The sequence below is a fragment of the Henckelia pumila genome, chromosome 1, assembly GCF_033568475.1.
Source record: "Henckelia pumila isolate YLH828 chromosome 1, ASM3356847v2, whole genome shotgun sequence".
NCBI classification, from domain to species: domain Eukaryota; kingdom Viridiplantae; phylum Streptophyta; class Magnoliopsida; order Lamiales; family Gesneriaceae; genus Henckelia; species Henckelia pumila.
Genome location: NC_133120.1, coordinates 130,102,547 through 130,122,379, shown reverse-complemented (window position 1 = coordinate 130,122,379; position 19,833 = coordinate 130,102,547). Strand labels below are relative to the sequence as shown.

The window sequence follows — 19,833 nt, the reverse complement described above, 5'->3', positions numbered from 1 at the left end:
ATCCATCTAGTACAATCCCAATACATACTGTGTACCACATCTGTTCAGAACTTTCATTTGTCCATGAATATCATTTCACAAACTATTCTGACAACAGAAAATCTCAATCTGTATCTCTTGCGGAGTCAGATTATAATGGTACTAAATTCCTTTGGTATTAAATTTGATACCAAAATACATCTATTTAAGAGAATCCATCTAACACTGAAGTATTCTATTGCTATACCCTTCTATGACTGTTGTAAAATCTCAAGACTGAGGTAGCCTTCCCTCTACACCCTTCGTAGCACGAAAGGCTTCCAAAGAAACACTGGCATAGGGTCGTGAATCCTCTACGTGTAGTCATAAATCCTTACAGTCCGCAGCACTTGGTAAAAACCCAACTATACCCCTGATGTAACTATTCATCCCTGGCACTAACCAACAAGGTCTCAATCTAATATAACTGATCTACAAAAATTTCCCAGAACTAATAATTTAGCAAATAGGTATAATTATAAAATGATTATACAAATATTCTCATAGTCACTGTAGTTGAATACCAACCAACCAAACACTGAAATCATTCTTAGGTAATCCCAAAACTTTGAAATACTCGAACTTACACATCCAGGTCCCTTTACAACTCAAAGTAACATAAACAAAACAAACTAAACCTCAAACAATGTTTACCCAAATCAAATCACACCAAAATATGTGCAATGAAATTTTTTTATTAATCCACAAATGTCTGGAATCATTAATACAGATGATTCAAATACTTACAAAAGAAATACTTGTTAAAAAAAACTTGATACAATACTTACAATCTGACTAAATGCGAAAATATTACATTCCGTCTAAGATACCCTATACAAATCAAATTTCATAATCATTCCGGTATCTTCTGATCTTGACGTGAGGTTGTTGGCTTCCTCTATTATGATTTATTGAAAAATTCTGGCAGAACCTTTTCCTCCCAAGATCTACAAGATCTTACCAATCTACCAGATCCTTCCAATGTTGTGGGGTCCATTATCTGGTAAATGAGAGAGGATCTTCATGTCAATCTCTCCAACTGCTTGTGGAGAACCTTTAGATATGCCTTCCCAGGTCAAAACAAGATGGACAGCAGCATCTCATACATCTCGCCCAATCCTCTGCTATGCCCAGAGTCTCACACTCGGTCATCTTATTTTGTCCAAACTGCCAGAACCTTTATAAGTCAAAACTTTGATGATCATCCTATGACGATGAAAGTGACTACGGGGATATCTCAGGGTATTCTCATTCCAACGCCCATTCCTGTCGCAATTGTTACCATCGTCTAAATCGATCATATACAAGAAACCACAATTGTTAATCCTAACAATCTTAACAATCTTCACTATGTCCTAAAGATACTAATGCATGCTCTGATATCATAATATAGTGACCCTACCTTGATCACTAGCCAGAGTCTTAAGCATTCAATAACAATAATGATAACTTAATCAGAGTTTACTACGGAAAAATAAGTCCATATACTAAAATAGCAAAAAAAAACTATTAAATACAATCCAAAATGAATAGCAATAAATAACAAGATTAATCTAGAAACTATCGGCGACCCCTGCTACCAGTCCCTGATCACCGACTAACCACTGGTTATGCTTCTGGTTCACCTACGTATCTACCCCGTCGAATGGGGTGTCAAACAAATACAACAACATGGATGTGAGAGACTAAGCTCAGAACGTAAGGTACGAGTTTACAAACCTACTATGATGCATGTAAATGATTGGGTACTAGTTTATAGGATACCTGCTCAGTTTGGGAGCAAATGAGTATGTAGTACCATCTGAGATCAACTCCGCTGGGTACCTCCACACACATTTCCCTTAATACAAGGCTATCTCGAAAGAGACTCGGCTTAAGATGAATATGTGCATGAATCATAATATACCAAAGAAGTAAAATATGTATCATGTCACATAATATGCAACACATAAGCATACATACTCGCAGGAAATCTCAGTCAGTACTTACGTACCTCAATCGGTGGCCTAGATGTATAAGCATCTACAGTTCAAGACTACAAGTCAAGATGATACTATATCACTAGCACTGGTCTTCTAGCCTTAATAAGCTAATAGATACTCCCTAATACTAATAGGGAACTTGGATTATACATGTGTCCGTCATCAGCCCACTGATATCGAAGCCCCGTAGCACTTCGCTATCGCCCGACCTTCGAGTATAAGGCTAAAACCCTAAGAATATATACTGATACACACCCAAACACATCCAAACACACACTAACTCTGAGGATCTTGTCGCTTATTTATAAGAAAGTGTTTGGAAGCTCCGATCCCTGATTCAGAAGCTTCGAACTCGCATGTCTTCCACGTGCCAAACTGACCTATTTGGAAGCTCTGATCCTACCCTTCGGACATTCTAATATCATGCATGAGATTACGTATCTAAACACTGGCTACACGTCACTAGTGTGCATGGCTTAAATCTTTTGAAGTTTAAATCGTTGGTTCGGTGGTACCGATCTCACCCTCAGATTCCGAACTGCAATACTTGGTACTATCAGTTCAGACCATCCGATATTTATATGGTTCATGTTTGGACTTTCAAAACTACTTGAGTCAACTTTGACTCTTAGACCATTTTCGAACATCCTAGAGTCGATTTCTTGGTCCGATTAATCATATTAAAATCCCTTTATCATGTTTAATAATTTAAGCTCGTAAAATGGGATTCGGACTACTATATTCTCCCCACCTTAAAAGGATTTTGTCCTCAAATCAGGTCTAGGTTTTACCAGAAAATACCAACAAGCTACTGTGCAAAAAAAATAAAAAATCTTATATGCCATCAATCTGTCACTGCAAAACATAACAACATGACAAACACTGGGAACAAAACCTGCCAATTGTAACTCTCTAAGAAACTGTATTGCAACCAATCACTGAGGTCAATAACGGAATTCATTGCACATAGATACTACTGCAGTTCTAAGATCTTTCCAATAATTGCCATAAACCACTGTACTGGCTCTTAACATTGTACTTAAAATAGAAACAATCCATCTCATATGGCTAACAATACAGTCTACCAACTGTTCTCAAGAACTGTGTACTTATCTGCTACACTAAACCACAGTCCAAAAGCACAGAACTTCTTAAATCCAACTGGAAAATATGTTTATGCTGAGAAAATAGTGTCGTCTCGAAGGATTGACTTACTGCAATTCTTGTTGCATTGGAACCTTACTTGGAGATAAGACAAATGTGTCTTGCTTTACTGACAACTAATTACCAATCCAACTAGTACTAAAAATCTCAAGACCATCCTATGAGTCATCGACATCTGACCATCAACCGTGGATAACAATTGTGATAGGAACTACCACTGATTCTAGTACTAAAGATCACACTGGATCAAAATTAACTGTTCACCTTAAACTGTGATCAACCATGCAATTAACTGAATAAGGAAATCTAACATCTGCTTCAAGATAAATATGAGCAATTTAATTCTCCTAGAGCTCAACCAGAATAGCTACCTTGTTCCTGTAATGGATCTCTATAAATTGAGTAGTGTTAATTACAACACTGAAAAGTAATACATAAGTCTCTCCCTACAATGATAAACACTGCCTGTGGAATCTGTATAACTTGAGTGCTACATCCTTCCTCGGAAGTTCCAAGCCTTAACAAATGAACTAGTGTCGTAACATCTTACAAGATTCACCTGATAATGAGTTCAAAACTCAGGTCCTTAGATGACAAAAACATGTCGTTTCAACTATTGGAATCACAAATCTATTAGTACGAAGTCCCAGTAGTAACAATCGTAACCAAATGATGTAATTTATCTCCCGATTTTACATTATGGCCTCCAAATTCAATTAGGAATATTAGTAACCTTCGCTCATAGGCTATATTGAGTCTGTCAGATTCCTTACTTACCAAGTCTTGTGTATAATAGTAGCAAAAAGATAAGATACTTGCGAATTCCTCCCAACACTTCCGCAATCTGTGATGCTACTGCCTTCAACTCTATTGAATCTATCACGTCAATGATCTATCGCATAACCACAAGAAATTTGGCAACAACAACCTTTCCAGACCCGAAAACACCATTGATACCAACTACTAACGTTGAGCAACATTATTTAATCATTGTCACAATCCTGCTAGAGTCCATTGGAATAAATACAATTATTCAACCTAAAATTGTTCAATTACTGTAACGCCCCAAAAATTATTTACTGAATCAATTAACAATTAAAATAATTATGGAGTTAATAAAATAATTATTATTGTTAATGATATTATAGAGTGTATTTACAAAATACACGTGTCAGTTAATCAATGAATTTGACTCTTTCTGGATATATGATATTTTTGGCATTTTGAAATAATTGTTGAGATATTGAAATAAAAATAATTATTTATGTCGGATAAATTGATTTGGAGAATATTTGACCGAGTTGACTGGTCAGAGTCTAAGTTGGACTTTTATTTTAATTTGAAAAATTATGAGTTCAATTGACTGGTCAAAGTCAATAATTTCAGATAATGATGTTAATAGATTTTGGGTTTGTGTACCAGAAAAATATCAGATTGAGAATTAATTTTACCAATTGTGTATCAAATAAATTAGTTCGAGATCCGAAAATATCGGGTTATTATAAATAGAAAAACTCACACGGAGAAAACACGGATCAAGATTTTTTTCCCCAATTTTTTCCCATTTTCTCGACTTTACTGTAGCAGCCGTCGTTTTTTATTTTTCCGGCCATTCACCGAAGACCCGATCGAAGATCCGAACGGTCAGATTGTAGCCAAGATCAAGATGAATCTATTGGTATAAAGAAATCGAAAATCCAACGGTTGGATCGCCAGGAAAATGAGAAATAACAGACGAGTTCTGCACAGTCCACGTTTTTGATTTTTTTGGACGTTGACCGGAGCTTCGATCAAAGATCCGATCGGTCACTTTGTAGCCAACATCAAGAAAAAGCTATTGGTGTAAAAAATTCGATGATCGGACGGTTGGATCGCTGGGAAATTGACGTAGAACAGACAAAATTCACGCAGGTACTATTCATCATCTTCTTCGTCGGAAAATTCGCGATTCGAGCCCGTTTTTGTTGGTTTTAAGGCTATTAATCGATGCTATGAGGTGTGTAGAACATTTCCCAACCATATCCCGTCGGTTTTAGACCATTTCAGGCCAAGATCGGAGCTCAAAGACTTCGCCGGCGCCGCCCTGTTTTTCTCCGATCTACGGCGCGTCGGAGCTTCGTTCCAGGCGTGGCTTAGATGGTTGAGATCGTCTCCTCAAGCTCTACAACCCTGCAAAATTTCATAATTTTTGGGGAAGTTTTGCATCGCCGCCGCCGGACCGCCGCGTCGCCGCCATCTTCTCCGGCGAGCCACCGGATTTCGACATATTACCCAATTTTGATCGTCTCGACATGATGAATTCAAATATCCAAGTTTCGAGTTGAGATTCGAAACCGTGAAGCGGTGAGAACACAATAAAGTTTGCAATTTAGCGGTCAAAGTTTGACCAAAGTTGACCAAAGTTGACTTTTTGTATATTATGTGATTTTTCGCAGATTGGAAGTCATTCGAGGATAATTAGAGGTAGAAATCAGCAGTCTAGGGATTTGAGCTTTTCCAAATTTGGAAAACTGATGTATGAGCTGATGTTGATTTCGAAGGGAATGAACACTCGAGCGAGATTGAGATTCTCGAGTTCCTGTTAAAATCACATACTTGCATGATTATTTGATAGTGATTGAATATATGCTCTTATATGATTTTGTATGAGCTATTAATTTAATTGATTAATTTTCGATATGAATTGAAAGACATGAATTTGTTTATATGATTTTGATTTGGAATATTGATGCATTTATTTGATCGAAAAACATGATTTTGCTGATTTGAAATTAATTCAATGAGTTTCGATATTATATTCATGATTTTGAATATATGAATTGAATGAGATGACATCTACGATATTTTGACGTCTGAATAAAGATATTTGTTGTTTTAATTTATTTTGATTGCATCTGAATCATGTGCATTCATCTTGAGCCTAAATCCTTGATTTTGAAATGGGCTGAGTTGCCCCGATGCGAATTAGACGATTTGGGAGCTATATTTGAGTAGCCTAGGTTGTTGAGTTACGCCTAGCGACCCGAATACTCATTATAGTTGCACCAAAGTCTAGAGGTTTGAGACACGTGACACCACCTCGAGCGGGAGAGTCGGTGAGTTTGTTGCGTGATCTTGACCTCGGGATCCCAACCGAAGTATCGAGTCTCCTTTGATTATCCGATTTGATAATCCCGATTTTTAACCACATGCATTTCATATTTATTTATCATCGAATAATTTTTATGTTATATCATGTTTTTGATATACTTATTTGATATTGCATGTTACGTCGCTTATATTGGGATTTTATTCTCACCGGAGTTATCCGGCTGTTGTCTTGTTTTGTATGTGTTCTTGATAATAGGTGGGGCAGGAGCTAGTCAGAGTCGGCATGGTTAGCTTGGGATCGAATGATAGACGTGAGGCGTCGGTTTAGAAGTTGAATAATTGTTCAAACTTGTAAAAAAAAAAAATTTATTATTAGTGTCTTGACTTATTATTGCTTATTGATTGATTTACTTTTGATTAGATGATTAGAACCGAGGTCCTCACATTAAGTGGTATCAGAGCCGATAAGATTCTTGGATTGAGTTAGAAGTGAGTGAGCGGGGTAGATCGAGTCCGCATGAATTTATTTCTTTCGCATGTGATTGATTTCAGTGTTTGATTACCTGAATTACATGCGAGCATGCTTTACTGATTCAAAATTATATGTTTACATGATTATGCGAATTGATTTTTTTTAAAAAAAGCATGCATTATATGAAAAGAGTATCTGAACTGAAATAGAGATGAGAATTTGAACACTCATGTGATTACATGAGTATGTGGATTAGAGGATGATCGAAACTAAGTTGATTTTGATATTCCGAGATTTCTGATTACGTGATTATTTGAGATAATAATTTGTTAAGTCGATATGATGGAGATAACCAGTAAACCAGATTTGAATTGTGATGAAAGATTGCTCGCTCATGAAAATAGACGTTTTGGAAAGAATTTGATGTTCAAGAATTATTGAGCATGATTAAATTGTAGGTGAGATTATATATATGATATTCTGAATTGTTATATCATTACCGTAATTAGCTATATCTCCCTGTTGAGAAAAGAGGGTATGCTCAAGAAATTGAGAATAAGAAATGTCGATAGATGAGATGATTTAGAATATGATTAGATGATGTCTATTTTGATTGATTAATGAATTCGTATGATATTTTGGGATGTATGCATGAGATTTAATGCAGGATTTTGTATGAGGTAGATAAAGATAAGTCAAATCAAGATTTGATGAGATTGACTACAGATGTCGTGAGATTGACATGATAAAGATGATGTGTGTTCTTGAGGAGATTGAATTTAAACCTTTTCAAGTTATTGTGGCTAAGATTGATCGAGGTAAGAGTTGATATTTTAGTTCTTAGCAATGATTGAATTGAATTGCGTCAGATAAACCTCCAGAGAGATCAGAGTTAGAATTTCAATATTAAGAATTTCAGAATATTTCAGAATGAGGTCAGATTTGATAACCGATTGCATTGAACTGTTAAGAATTCTCGAGGTAAGAATTTTATTTATTTGATTTATTGAGGTAAAGAATGTGGGGGTAAGTTTTGAGAAAGTATTGTACAATGCTCTGAGATCGAAGTTAGATGTTTTCAAAATGCCCATTCTGAATAGATGATTCGATTTATCAGAGATGATAAACTTGAATTTTTGTTTGATATCACGAGATTGGGTAGAAGTGAATTAAGATCCAGAGGTACTCAGTAAGGACATTTGTTGATTATGTCTTTTGAGTTGATTTTTAAAATTATAGCATAATGAGATTGATAATGAATGAACACATTGTATCTGATTACTTGGATCTAAGATGATTAGATTTTGATGATAGATTGAATTATCGGGAATTGATCTAAGTATGTGATACTTTTGAAATATGTTAGTTATTTTCAGAATGTCAACACTCTTATGCTAAACTTTTGGGATAAGTAAGATTAATAGAATATTTTGAGAATTTGATTAGGTCCCAATTGACGATAACGACACTTTATTGATGTATAAAATATTGTTCTTTGGAAGAATGATGTTTTTATTGAAACTTAAGAAAACTTATATGAATTTTTAGTATTGAATTGGTTTGAGTAGTTATTGTGATTGATACTTTGGAAAGATATGAATTTGAGAAATGTTGAGGAGAAAATTTTTTCCTATGGAATAAGAGGATGAAATTAGTGTATTTGGGATGAAACCGAATTCAGTTACAGTTGAGTCTTCCTTCGATTAATCTGAAGATTCTTGAATCCTATTTTAGTTATGCATCCTTGATTCGCATGACATTGACTTCGATAATTATTGTCATTCGGCATCGATTGAAATTCTGAGTTTGAATTTCATAAATTCGTAATTCTTGAGAACTTGAATTTTTCTTTCTGGACATTGATATTGATTCGGGAGAGTTTCGATTATTTGATTCCTAAGTGATCTAGATTTATTTGATTGCGACATTCGAATATGCCTTAGGACTGAGTCCTAATCGATGACTGCGTGCGGATTCCTCGTGAGTGAGGCCACGTTGACAACCATGATTTTGGTTTGTATTGATATTGGGCATGATGTCGTACCCATTGACGGGTGATCACGTGATCTGATTATTATTGATAGATTGGCTCGCATTCTTGTTCATGGAGCCCTGATTTGATTCACTCTCCCTTAGTTGAAAAATGCAAGTTGTTTTCACTTAGAAGAGTTGGTTGTCCAGAATTCCCACAATTGATAATCATGATTTGAGCGATTTTCTTTGATATTAATTTGATTCTGACTTTGAGAGTTATTGATTATTTGATGCATATCTTCAGTATATATGATTTTGATTGGCTTGTAACTGATAGAGATTGATAGCACTATCTGAATTTAGTGTTTGACCAATCCAGATAAAGATTAAGTCCGAAGATAGTTCGATTTTTTTTGTATTTTGGGTGAAATTTTGAAACAAATTTGCAGTGGAATCGAATTAAGGTTTAAGAATATTTCAGATGATTCTGAAGAATTGTTAGGATTCACTCGATGAAACAGAGATAATGGAATTGTCTTATGAATCTTGGATTTTGTGATGATGATTTTGGGAAATTATGGAATTTTGCGGTAAAATTTTACATTGTTGAACTAAGAGCAGAATTTTGAATTTAGAAATAAGATGGAAGTCTCAGTGTTAGTAGAGATGTTTGAATCTCGTTTTGTTATTCGAATTTTCTTGCGTGAATTACTAGTACTTGAGATCAGAAAGAGCAAATTAGAAGAAGAAGAGACTTGAATTAGTGTGTCTGGTACCGAATAAGTTCCAATGCAGACAGATGATTTCCTAAGTATTGTGTTTCCAATGGATGAGATTAATCCGACCTTCTTGTTATTTATGATCGAATGAGAAATTTTGGGATTTAAACTTGCCTTGCTGATCAATTATTTGATTGATATTGGGAAGAATTTGAGGAAAATTGTCGAATTTTGAATTGTGATTGCTCCATGATTGCGAGAACAGATTGTGACTCGTAATATGAATATGTGATATTGCGAAACGATAGCGAAGAAAGGACTTTGCGATATTGAATTTTGGAATTTTGCGAAATATTGATTGATCGAATTTTTACTTGAAGACATTAGAGGAATACCGATTTGATTAAGATTAACTCAGTATATGAGTTTGGGATATTAGGAACTGTCTGATTGACATAAGTTTTTTCTAAATTCTAAACTGTGTATTGAGCCTAGATTAAGATTGATCGATTGAAGATTGAATTGTTGACTCGTTAAAGGATTTCGAAGTATCCTTGGTTGATCCATTATCAACTGACAGACAGATAAAATCTGATAACTGAATTTAGGTCAGAGTTAGATATTCAAGAAACTCTTTTTCCTCGCCTTATCAGAGTATAATATATTATTTTCAGACCGACAGACAGCTAGAGCAGAATGTTCATGGTTTTGGGAGGATATTCCACGAGCCGTAGTGCTAGAGTTTGCACTAGTTGGCTAGATTCATGATTTGGTTGATTGTTCTGATTTGAACAAATACCAGAAGAGTTTAGAGATGACTCTTTTCGAAGCGATATACGATGAGTACTGCGAATTTTCGTCTCATTTCGAGAATGATGATTATGAAATACATCAGTTATAGAATCAGAACAGTGCGAGACAGATGTGTCAGAGTTGTAAGTCTTGATTCAAACTTTAATAATGGAACAAGATTCGTTCCTTTATACTTTGGCGAGATGAGACCAAATTGAATGAGACTTTGAACTACTTTGATTGATCGATAACCGATGACAGATACAGATTACGTACCGAAAGAGAAGTAGTTCTAGAACAAGTCAATTCTAGTTGTTTCAGTATAATGACTTAAAGAAGAGTCGAAGAAATCACTTGGAAGCTATAACAAGAATTGAGATAGATAATTCGAATCTCTTTATTGCAATGAGATTGAGTACAGATTCTTTCAGATATTTATCTGATGTGCTCAGATTGCATACGATTTCGAGGACGAAATTAATTTTTAGAGAGGGAGAATTATAACGCCCCAAAAATTATTTACTGAATCAATTAACATTTAAAATAATTATGGAGTTGATAAAATAATTATTATTGCTAATGAGATTATAGAGTGTATTTACAAAATACACGTGTCAGTTAATCAATGAATTTGACTCTTTCTGGATATCTGATATTTTTGGCATTTTGAAATAGTTATTGAGATATTGAAATAAAAATAATTATTTATGTCGGATAAATTGATTTGGAGAATATTTGACCGAGTTGACTGGTCAGAGTCTAAGTTGGACTTTTATTTTAATTTGAAAAATTATGAGTTCAATTGACTGGTCAAAGTCAATAATTTCAAGATAATGATGCTAATAGATTTTGGGTTTGTGTACCAGAAAAATATCAGATTGAGGATTAATTTTACCAATTGTGTATCAAATAAATTAGTTCGAGATCCGAAAATATCGGGTTACTATAAATAGAAAAACTCACACTGAGAAAACACGGATCAAGATTTTTTCCCCAATTTTTTCCCATTTTCTCGACTTTACTATAGCAGCCGTCATTTTTTATTTTTCCGGCCATTCACCAAAGACCCGATCAAAGATCCGAACGGTCAGATTGTAGCCACGATCAAGCTAAATCTATTGGTATAAAGAAATCAAAAATCCAACGGTTGGATCGCCGGGAAAATGAGAAATAACAGACGAGTTCTGCACAGAATTTTTGTGGGTACTGTAGCAGTCCAAGTTTTTTTATTTTTTTGGACGTTCACCGGAGCTCCGATCAAAGATCCAATCGGTCACTTTGTAGCCAACTTCAAGACGAAGCTATTGGTTAAAACAATCGATGATCGAACGGTTGGATCGCTGGGAAATTGAATTAGAACAGACAAAATTTGCGCAGGTACTATTCATCATCTTCTTCGTCAGAAAATTCGCGATTCGAGCCCGTTTTTGTTGGTTTTAAGGCTATTAATCGATGCTATGAGGTGTGTAGAACATTTCCCAACCATAACCCGTCGGTTTTAGACCATTTCAGGCCAAGATCGGAGCTAAAAGACTTTGCCGGCGCCGCCCTGTTTTTCTCCGATCTACGGCGCGTCGTAGCTTCGTTCCGGGCGTGGCTTAGATGGTTGAGATCGTCTCGTCAAGCTCTACAACCCTGCCAAATTTCATAATTTTTGTAGAAGTTTTGCATCGCCGCCGTCGGACCGCCGTGTCGCCGCCATCTTCTCTGGCGAGCCACCGGATTTCGACATATTACCCAATTTTGATCGTCTCGACGTGATGAATTCAAATATCCAAGTTTCGAGTTGAGATTCGAAACCGTGAAGCGGTGAGAACACAATAAAGTTTGCAATTTAGCTGTCAAAGTTTGACCAGAGTTGACCAAAGTTGACTTTTTATATATTATGTGATTTTTCGCAGATTGGAAGCCATTCGAGGATAATTAGAGGTAGAAATCAGCAGTCTAGGGATTTGAGCTTTTCCAGATTTGGAAAACTGAGGTATGAGATGATGTTGATTTCGAAGGGAATGAACACTTGAGCGAGATTGAGATTCTCGAGTTCCCGTTAAAATCACATACTTGCATGATTATTTGATAGTGATTGAATATATGCTCTTATATGATTTTGTATGAGCTATTAATTTAATTGATTAATTTTCGATATGAATTGAAGGACATGAATTTGTTTATATGATTTTGATTTGGAATATTGATGCATTTATTTGATCGAAAAACATGATTTTGCTTATTTGAAATTAATTCAATGAGTTTCGATATTATATTCATGATTTTGAATATATGAATTGAATGAGATGACATCTACGATATTTTGACGTCTGAATAAAGAGATTTGTTGTTTTAATTTGATTTAATTGCATCTGAATCATGTGTATTCATCTTGAGCCTAAATCCTTGATTTTGAAATGGGCTGAGTTGCCCCGATGCGAATTAGACGATTTGGGAGCTATATTTGAGTGGCCTAGGTTGTTGAGTTACGCCTAGCGACCCGAATACTCATTATAGTTGCACCAAAGTCTAGAAGTTTGAGACACGTGACACCACCTCGAGCGGGAGAGTCGATGAGTTTGTTGCGTGATCTTGACCTCGGGATCCCAACCGAAGTATCGAGTCTCCTTTGATTATCCGATTTGATAATCCCGATTTTTAAACACATGCATTTCATATTTATTTATCATCGAATAATGTTTATGTTATATCATGTTTTTGATATACATATTTTATATTGCATGTTACGTCGCTTATATTGGGATTTTATTCTGACCGGAGTTATTCGGCTATTGTCTTGTTTTGTATGTGTACTTGACAACAGGTGGGGCAGGAGCTAGTCAGAGTCGGCATGGTTAGCTTGGGATCGAATGATAGACGTGAGGCATTGGTTTAGAAGTTGAATAATTGTTCGAACTTGTAAAAAAAAATAAAAAATTTATTATTAGTGTCTTGACTTATTATTGCTTATTGATTGATTTACTTTTGATTAGATGATTAGAACCGAGGTCCTCACAATTAGGAATATTAGTAACCTTCACTCATAGAAAATAATGCATTTCAAGTCAGACAATAACCACTGATTCTGGTATTGAAAATCACACTGGATAAAATTAATTGTTCACCATAAACAGCGATCAACCGAGCAATTATCTGAATTAGGAAATCTAACATCTGCTTCATGATAAATATGAGAAATGTAATTCTCCTAGCGCTCAACCAGAATCTCTACCTTATTCCTGTAATTTATCACTATCAATTGAGTAGTGCTAATTACAACACTGAAAAGTAATACATAAGTCTCTCCCTGAAATGATAAACACTGCCTGTGGAATCTGTATAAGTTGGGTGCTACATCCTTTCTCGGAAGTACCAAGCCTTAACGGCTGAACCAATGTCATAAGATCTTACAAGATTCACCTGATAATGAGTTCAAAACTCAGGTCCTTAGATGACAAAAACATGTTGTCTCAACTATTCGAATCACAAATCTATTAGTACGAAGTCCCAGTACTAACAATCATAACCAAATGATGTAATCTATCTCTCGGTTTTACATTATTTCCTCCAAAGTCAATTATGAATATTAGTAACCTTCACTCATAGGCTATATTAAGTCTGTCAGATTCTTGACTTACCATGTCTTGTCTATAATATTAGCAAAAAGATAAGATACTTGTGAATTCCTCCCAACTCTTCCGCAATCTGTGATGCTACTTCCTTCAACTCTATTGAATCTATCACGTCAATGATCTACCGAAAAACCACAAGAAATTTGGCAACAACAACCTTTTCAGACCCAAAAACACCATAGTTATCAACTACTAACATTGAGCAACATTATTTAATCAGTGTTACAATTCTGCTAGAGTCCATTGGAATAATTACACTTGTTCAACCTAAAATTGTCGATTGAATTTCAAGGAGAGTGCTGAAATTTCTTAATACTATGCATGTGCGATCATGCCTCGAAAACTGACATTATACAATCATCCTGTAACAACTAATCAAGCTAGTATAAGAAGACTGGGTTGACAACCACTGGTACCAAGATGGGTACAATATCAAGTCTTAAAGAAATTCGACACTTCCTTATTGGGAAATACTTAACCTAGTTATCACTTGACTTCAATATCTTTAACCATAACAGATATACTCATTGACACGTCCTTACTTGATCACATCTATGGTTTGGTAAAGTCAAACTTTGTTTGACCCAAAAGTTCTAACCTTACCGATCAGTTATTCTTATTTCTGAAGGAGTTAGACAATAATGCATTTCAAGTTGAAATTCTATTCTCGAAATAGTTGAACCTCAACTGCTCTCCTCAGACAGAATAAAATTATGAAATCCTGACATAAACAATCCAGATAATTTCCAAATAGCTAAGAAAATTCTAAATGTCAACATTCTATCTAAGTCCCTTACATCCTAAAATCACAAGACTAAGATAGCCTTCCCTGTACATACTTTGAAGCACAAAAGCTTCCAGAGCAACACTGGCATAGGGTCATGAATCTTCTACGTCTAGTTATAAATCCTTACAGTCCACAACACTTGGTAAAAACACAACCGTTCCCCCAAATGTAAATATTCATCCCTAGCACTAACCAGCAAGGTCTCAATCTAATACAACTGATCTAGGAAAACTGCCCAGAACTAATCATTCGGCTAACAGGTATAATTCTAAACCGATTATAAAAATATTCTCATAGTCACTGTAGTTGAATACTAATCAACCAAACAATGAAATCATGCTTAGGTAGTCCCAAAATTTTGATATGTTCGAACTACATATCCAGGTCCAGTTACAACTCAAAGTAACATAAACAAAACAAACTAAAACACAAATAGATTTTACCCAAATCAATTCACATCAAATTATGTGCAATGAAATTGTTTTTTTAATCCACAAATGTCTGGAATCATTAATACAGATGATTTAAATGCTTACAACAAAAATAATTGTTACAAAAAACTTGATACAGTACTTACAATCTGACTAAATGCAAAAATATTACATTTCGTCTAAGATACCCTATACAACTCAACTGTCGTAATCATCCTGGTATCTTTTGATCTTGAATGTGATGTTGTTGGCTGCCTCTATTATGCTTTATGGCAAACATTTGGCAGAACCTCTTCCTCCAAAGTTCTACAAGATCTTACCAATCTACTGGATCCTTCTAATGTTGTGGGGTCCATTATCTTGTAGATGAGGCAGGATCTTCATGACAATCTCTCCAACTACTTGTTAAGAACCTTTAGAGGTGCGTTCCTAGGTCAAATCAAGATGGAAAACAACGTCTCATGCATCTTGCCCAATCCTCTGCTATGCCTAGAGTCTTACACTCGATCATCCTCTTTTGTCCAAACTGCCAGAACCTATATAAGTTGAATCTTCAATGATCATCTTGGTGATGATGAAATTGAATACGGGGATATCTCAGGGTATTCTCATTCCAATGCCCGTTCCTGTCGCAACTGTTATCATCTTCTAAATCGATCATCTAAAAGAAACCACAATTTTTAATCCTAAAAATCTCAACAATCTTCACTATGTCCCAAAGATACTAATGCATGCTCTGATACCATAAATATAGTGACACACCCGGATCACCTACTAGCAAAAATTTTAAGCATGCAATAACAATAATCCGATAACTTAATCAGAGTTTACTACAGAAAAGTAAGTCAACATACTAAACTAGCGGAAAACAACTTGTAAATACAATCCAAAATGAATAGCAGTATATACCAAGATTAATCTAGAAACTACCTGTGACCCCTGCTGTGAGAATCCGGAAATTTCAAAGTAAACTGAACGGAGGTAAACTGAACTTAGCGTAGGTAAACTGAACTTGAGTTAAACTGCTTGGAGGTAAACTGAAACGAGGTAAACTGAGTATCAGTTGACTAAGATTAGTCCAGTAGCTATACTGACATCTGTCTTTTCCAAAAATCATAACTGATGAAATGGCATTTAAGGAGAAGCCTAACAATCATAATATTCCATATAAATAGCAATCAGATATCTGATAATGGTTACACAAAATTCTGAGTATTGCACCTATAGAGTGAGTGAGGAGTTCAGTCTAGCAGTAGCAGTTAGTTGATCAGATTGGGAGCAAGCAGTTGAACAAGGCAACTGAAACTCTGTTTATCAAATCTACACTAAGTGGGCGTTTTATTTTAAAACAATAAAACTCTGTTATTATTTTTTATTCTAGCATGATTTGTTTCATGAATAAGCACTCTGTGATTTTTTGGTGTACCAAAAATTGTGAACTAGTGGTAGGAATATATATTCTGTCTCTCTGAATCTCTAAATCTCTAGCCTCACCCTTTAGAGGATACCATATAAGGGACTGATATCAGTTAGCCACAAAATTTTCAAATAACTTGGTACACTTCCTGAAGTTATGTTTGTGAATTTCTGAAGAATAAGTCTGTGTCTTTGTCTTTATTATGTTCTGTATATGTATGTATAAGAAATCCTATTAAAATGATTTTAAATAAATGCTGGGAGTTTTTTTCCCATTTACTGAGTGACACTCATATAACTCACCCACCCAAATAACCCATCTCAGATAAGAACAAAGGATAACTCGATGATGAGGAGCAAAACCAGTTCTGGGGTTGGTGAAGAAGACCAATAAACTGTTGATGCTTAGTTATGTCTAGTTCATGTTTTTCATTTAAGTTATATTAAGCCGCTGCGTATGTATTCTGTTAATTTCAGTAAAAGAATGTAAAGACAATTTAAGTTCGAGTTTATAAAAAACCATGAAATTTCAATTTCATGAATGCGTAGTAGACTGGTATTCTGAAGTTCTATACTCCGAGGCTTGTAATCTAATGTGAAAACGTTAAATAACGCTGATGTCATCTAGGCCCAGTTTTGGGGCATTATTTTTTTTATTTCCACACCTCTTGATATTTTTGCATTAAATTTGGTACACTTCCTACTCCTATGATCAAGAATTGTTAGAAAAATTTTCAAGTCCTTCTGAGGTGTAAATCACATAGCTGATTTTTCTCATTTGATACTATAAGTTTACCTACTTGGTTCAGTTGACTGATGTAACTTGTTCTATGCTACTCTTGTTTAGTTGTTTAATCTATTGGAGTAGTTTCCATTTATTCCAATTGAGTTTCATATGCAAATTGAGCTAATTTCCTTCTGCTTTTCATTCCTTAGGGAAAGAGATATGGCCAATAAGACTGCCCAAATCAAGGAGTTGGAACGCATAGTTAAAAAACTTAGGGGTTTCAATTCCAACTCGCAACTCAGCAACCAGAGACTGTATGAACAAGAGGAACACTTAAAAATGGATGTTGAACGCTTATCTTACTACTTACACGAGGAAGAGAAGATACACCAGGAAACCAAAGCAGAGCTGGAAATAGTAAAAGCAGAGATAAAAATGTCCAACTTTTGGATTCAGTCACTCAAGTGAATGAAACATCCTAGAACTCCTACTGAATTTTTTTTTTAACTCTCTAATAATAAAATAATGAATATAAATATATATGCCATATATATATCATACTTAAAAATATTTTTTCTTAAGTTAATATACATAAACACAATAAGTACAATAATAGAACATACATGCAATTAAATACTTTAAATTAATTACTAAATAATAATTTATAAGAATGACATAATAAAATTCCTAAATAATATTTCTTTCACAAAAATTCATGAAAACTTAAAAAATAAATACTTAAACGTAAAATCCACGCATATACTAAAAATCTATAATAATAAAATATATGCGGAAATAAGTGTTCTAGTCTCAACATAAAATTCATCTTAGAGCAATGGTCACGGGTTCTAGCCGCCTGGAAACTCATACGCCCTCGCCGCCAGTCGGGAACACATTATCCTTATTGACATTTTTCTCACCTGCACCATTTAAATCTATTGAGCCTAGAGGCTCAGCACGTTCTACCCTTATATAACAAAATGAAACCACACACAAGCACACATTATATAAAATACGTGAATAATAATTATACGTGCATGATCTTAAAATTATATGCATATAAACTTAAAAAAAAAAAATTTATTTTGATTTATCATAATGCTAAACATATATCATCATACTTAATAAATATCATAAAATAACTTATCATGATTTCTTAGTTCTCAATAGGTCGTATCCATGTCGGTGGCATCATACTAAGCGATTGATCAATCTATAAACCAATGTACGCGGCGGTGGGGTTTCCACCTCTGTGCTGCCACTTCACCAGCCCTCTCAGCTGGATCCATAAGCTCATCATACTTATACATCATTAGGAAGGTCACCGGGCCCAGGTATCCCGGCCTCCAACCACATCACTTTCCACCTTCACTTCAACTTCCATAAAAAATATATTTTTTTCTTAACATACATTTAAACTTATCATAAAAATTCTTACATGATGCATGAACTTAAAAAAAAATCTCATTTATTTCTTTATTTCATGAAAATTTGTCCGTAAATATATATTTAATTTATTTTCTTAAAAATCATACTTATATATCTAATAAAAATGCATGCATGAATTAAATATATACTTACAAACATTTATTTTCCATGGACTTGTTCGAGCTGTTGACCACTAGACTTAAACTCAAAAATTCCTAGACTGGCCCAAAAACCCAAAAGCCCAATCTGCCCTGGCCCAATTATCTTCATGGGCTCCCAGGCCCATGAGAAACTAATGGGCTCACTTAAAACATAATTTAGGCCCATCAAATTATTAATTTAAAGTTAAATTAATAAAATTATTAACTAACCATTACTATAAATTAGACCGATAAAATTATTAACCCGACTCAACTTGACCCAATAATTCTCATGGATCACATGACCCATGATAAATTAGTGGGCTCACCTCAATAATTATTAAATCCCATTAATTTAGTCCAATTAATTAATCAAGCCCAACCCATTATTTATTAACTTGAACTCTTAATTAATTAATTAATTAAAATAAGAGACTTAAGCCCAAATAATAAAATCTAGACCCGGACTAAAAATATTTTGACCCATCAAGACTTGACCCAACCCGGACCCAAAAAACCAAGCCCGGCCCGCCAAAACACAAGACGCAACCCTAGCCTTCCTCTCCCAAAGCCCAACTCACGGCAGCCCTGAGCGGCTTCAAAAAAACTGATCGTGCCGCCTGCTCAAGCCACCTTTGGCCGTGAAACCACTGCCCATACTTAGTAACATCCAAGCGGTTCTAACGCAATAAAATTTGACTTAAAACCGAGCTCTGTAGAAGGAAAACAAACCAAAACAACAGAACCCCTCTGTTGATGTACGCGCAGAACGTGACTCGACACTTCAGGCCATTTGGTCGCCCAGCTCCGGCCACCACTTGCCGGAACACCACCTGAAATACCTTCCCCAAGGTCTGGCGGTTCTAACTCCACCAGAACCAGACCCTAACTCAACCTATGGACCAAGAACGAGCCATTTTTCTGAAACTGCTCAACCTGCGCCCAATCTGTCTTCTATAGTGCACCCAGCCTAAACCAGCAATTAAGCCACATGAACCACCATACAATCACAACCCTAAGGACCCTAACTCAGCCCTCAACCAATGTGGTCAGCCCCTCAAACAGCCTTAGAT

At 35.2% G+C, this 19,833-nt stretch overlaps 1 long non-coding RNA gene across 2 annotated transcripts; it reads left to right on the top strand.

Moving 5' to 3' along the window:
• The first annotated feature begins 4,710 nt into the window (after positions 1–4,710).
• Positions 4,711–5,754, top strand: LOC140876225 (uncharacterized). 2 transcript variants are annotated; one of them, XR_012148716.1, is made up of 3 exons: positions 4,711–5,075; positions 5,201–5,507; positions 5,600–5,754. It is a non-coding gene; the product is annotated as an uncharacterized lncRNA (long non-coding RNA). The 2 variants fall into 2 exon arrangements; XR_012148715.1 differs by having other exon boundaries at positions 4,711–5,507.
• The last annotated feature ends 14,079 nt before the right edge of the window (positions 5,755–19,833 follow it).